Raw genomic sequence first — 4176 nt, 5'->3', positions numbered from 1 at the left:
GTCTTCCACTCTTTCCTCTTCTACATCTACTTCCATCCCTTCAACTCTGCTCCCTTCTTCCTCCACGTCCATGTCTTCCTCTGTATCCTTCTGTAAATCCACGTCCATGTCTTCCTCTCCATCTGTGACAGCCTGCAGAGATAGCAAAACCTCAGAGTGGGGTCCCTGTCCCACACCATCCCCACAGATCTCCAGCCCAGCCAGGACGTCCTGGGGTGTCCACCTCCCTGGAATGGCACCGTACCTCCATTGGGACAACTATGAGCATCCAGCAGCAGAAACTTGTGGCCAAATCCAGCAAACAGCCAACTTTAAGAATGGATGCAGCCTGCAGAGGAAGCAAAACCTCAGAGTGGGGTCCCTGTTCCACACCATCCCCACACAGCTCCAGCCCAACCAGGACATCCAGGGGTGTCCATCTCCCTGCAATGGCACTGTACCTTCCTCAGGAGAAAGGTGAACATCCTGCAGGGAAGGATAGAAAAATCCAGGCAATAAGGAGCTTTCAGGACTGATGGGGTTCTCAGGGAGCAGGGGAAAAGCAGGGTGACAGCAGTGCTCTTGGAGCAGGGTGAAGCTGGGCTGACACAAGGGCCAATAGTTGTGTTGTGCTCTTTAGTGGATGTTGCCAGTTCCACTTGGAACATGCACTGTGACATCCCAGCTGCCAGGAGTCCAGGCTGGCTCTCAAGTGGACACTGGCAACCAGAGAATGAAGGAAGGACTGAGCTTTCTTGGGCTTGGAAGGGACCCTGAAATCATCTTGTGTCAGCCTGAGCAATCTTGCCCACACCCTGTTGCTCAGAGCCCTGTTCCCACCTGGCCTTGGCTGTTGCCAAGGATGGGGCATCCACAGCCTGCGTGCACAGCCTGGCCCAGTGCCTCAGCAGCCTCAGTGCAAAAGAACATCTTCCTGAACCTTCCACTCCCACCTCCAATCCACCTCCTGCCCTTGAAAGCCATCCCCCCTTGCCCTCTCTGCACAGGCCCTGCTGAACGCTCTGTGCCCATCTTTCCTGGGGGACCCTTCCAGCCCTGCACAGCTGCACTGAGGCCTCCCCATGGCCCTCTCTCTGCAGGCTGAGCATCCCCAGCCCCACATGCACAGCAGGCAGGCAGATCAGTGGCAGTCAGGGCTGAGGGGTAGCAAACAGCATCAGGGACTGAGAGATGGCAGCTTTAGAGCCAGGGTTGTCTCTAAATGTGCAAAATTAGTACTGGTGGAGAGGAAGATAGTGGGACACTGTCTCTGTTCCAACTGGTGAATATTTTCTTTCTTTTTCCTTCTTTACTGTCATGCTGACCAAGGTTTTCCCATCTGAAAGGAAGCTTGGCACAAGATTCATTGTCTTGTCCATTTGAGAAACACTGAGCAGTGTCAGGAAAGGCTGATGATGCAGAGCAAAACTTGCAAATGTAGTGGTGATCCTGAGCCTGGGGGATGCAGCTAAACTCAGTCAAAAGGAATTTCTGGAAAGCTGAGCCTGGTTTACAATTCTGGAGTTTGGCCCCATCAAGACCCTTCAAGGCAGACAATCAGTCACTCTTTGTCCCCACAGCCTCCCCAGCATTTCCCTCATCCCATCCCTGGCACTCCCATGGATCAGGAGCAGTGTGGCCAGCAGGACCAGGGCAGGGATTCTTCCCCTGTGCTGGGCACTGCTTGGGCAGCACCTCGAGTGCTGTGTCCAGTTCTGGGGTCCCAATTCAGGAAGGACATGGAGGGGCTTGAGCGTGTCCCGAGAAGGGCAGCAAGGCTGGTGAGGGGTCTGGAACACAAGGCCTGGGAGGAGCAGCTGAGGGAGCTGGGCTTGTTTATCCTGGAGAAGAGGAGGCTCAGGGGAGACAAGGTGATATCAGGGCACAGGTTGGACTTGATGATGTTCAAGGTATTTTCCAACCTTGCTGATTCTGTGATTCTCTGAAACCACCCTTTCAGCAGTTGCAGGATGAGCCCTGGGCCTCCTCTTCAGAAGGTCCAGTAGCCCAGGTCCCTCAGGTTCTCCTCACAGCCCCAGAGCCCATCCTGTCAGTCCTGCAGAGCCTCTGCAGCCCCTCCTCATTGCCCACAACAGGGAGCCCCACAGCCAGACACAGCAGCCCAGATGTGCCCCCCTGGCCTGTGGCAGCAGCCCACAAGGGAGCAGCACGAGGCACTGCAGGAGCCTGCAGACAATTCCTGAAGCACTTGGAGGATGATCCTGCTCCCCAAGGGACATTCCCATGGTGACACCTCAGGAACTGAAATGGGGAGTGGGACCAGGGAGGAAAGGGCAACCAGGGATGGGCTGTTTGCAGGGCTGGGAACAGGGGTGGGCAATAGGAAGAACAATTAACCAGAAAGAGTAAAGAAAGCCAAGGGAAAGCAAAGGAAATTCTCCGGGCAGTTTGGGGGTGGCTGCCAGGCAGCCCCGGCTCTGAGCAACAGCATCTGCAGTGGGACAGGAAACTCACAGCTCATGGGAACAAACTTTCTGGCTGACTTCAGAGACCACCACAAACCTGAGTGGTTTCTCTCCTGTCCTCCAGCCCCTCCAGGCCCCAGGGGCTGATGGCATTTGTGCTCACTCAGGTTCATCTCCCCACACCAACACCATGGGGGTGCTGACGCCTGCTCTGTGCAGTGCAAACAGGGGCTCCTGAGGCAGTGCTGCCGTGTCTGTGCCTGCAAGGATGTGGCACCTGTGTGAGCTGGGGGAGAGACCAGGGCTGCAGAGGGGGGATGTTGTTGGCAGGTGCATGAGGATGCTCTGGGACTCTGTCCTGGGGTGTCCAGTGCAGTGGGGATGGATCAGCCCCTGCTCTGCTGCTCCTTCCCGTCTCCCCCACCGTCCCTGCAGAGCCCCAGCCATGCTGTTTGCTCCCACCATGTGCACAGCCAACCTGGGGCTGCTCGTGGGGCTTTTCTCTGCTGAGCATTGGCCTGGGCGTGTTCTGGAGAGAGCCTGGGCAAGGAGCCTGCAGCCCCCAGGCCCTGGCCTGAGGCGTCAGCGCTGCCCCAGCAGTGCCCATGGCCTGTCCCTGCTGCAGCCCCGGCACTGCCACCCCCAGCCCTGTGCCCGGCCCCGAGAGCACTCAGGCCCTACAGCAACAGCAGGGCCAGGAGGGCAGCGGGGCAGGGCCACGGCAGCAGCACTGGCAACACCAAGTGCTGCTGCTGCTGCTGGGCACAGCTGCTGTGCCAGCACTGATCTGCCCCCAGCTCTGCACACAGACATTGCTGCTGCAGCCCCAGAGAAGGGAACCAAAAGGGCATCTCTGCAGAAAACTTGGCTGGGAGATCCTTGAGTTCCTTTAAAGCCACCAAGAGGGCAGCCCCTCATTGACACAGTCTGTGGCCACTGGGAAGGTGCAGGGAAACAAAATGAGAAATGGCACAAACAATGACATTTCTTTGTGGACAATATTTAAAAATGAAAACAGAGAAAAAGAACCTCCAAAAGAAACCAACAGGAAGTATCAAAGACGACTTTTAGTATAAGGGATTTGCAGAAATTGGCCAGCACTTTAATGTTGCTGAAACCATCCAGTCATCATTCTTTACACTGCAGCCTTGAGCTCCTGGTCCCTCAGGCTGCAGATGAGGCGGTTCAGGGCTGGAGGCAGCACCGAGTACAGAACTGACAGGGCCAGATCCAGGGATAGGGAGAAGATGCAGGGCGGCTTCAGGTAGGCCAACACTGCAGTGCTGAGGAACAGAGAGACCACGGCCAGGTGAGGGAGACAGGTGGAAAAGGCTTTGTGCCCTCCCTGCTCAGAGGGGATCCTCAGCATGGCCCTGATGATCTGCACATAGGAGAAAACAATAAACACAAAACAACCAAATACCAGAGAGGCACTAACTGCAATGAGCCCAAGTTCTCTGAGATAGGATTTGGAGCAGGAGAGTTTGAGGATGGGGGGATTTCACAGAAGAACTGGCCCAGGGCATTGCCCTGGCACAGGGGCAGGGAAAATGTATTGGCCATTTGCATGAGAGCATTGAGAAAGGCACTGGGCCAGGTAGCTGCTGCCATGTGGGCACAAGCTCTGCTGCCCAGGAGGGTCCCGTAGCGCAGGGGTTTGCAAATGGAGTCATAGCAGTCGTAGCACAGGCTGGTCAGCAGGAAATACTCTACTGACATAAGAAAAATAAAGAGGAAAACTTGAGCAGCACATCCTGTGTAGGAGATGTGC

The sequence above is a fragment of the Prinia subflava genome, chromosome 30 (genome assembly GCF_021018805.1).
Source record: "Prinia subflava isolate CZ2003 ecotype Zambia chromosome 30, Cam_Psub_1.2, whole genome shotgun sequence".
Classification (NCBI taxonomy): domain Eukaryota; kingdom Metazoa; phylum Chordata; class Aves; order Passeriformes; family Cisticolidae; genus Prinia; species Prinia subflava.
Note: the sequence above shows the minus strand (reverse complement) of the source record.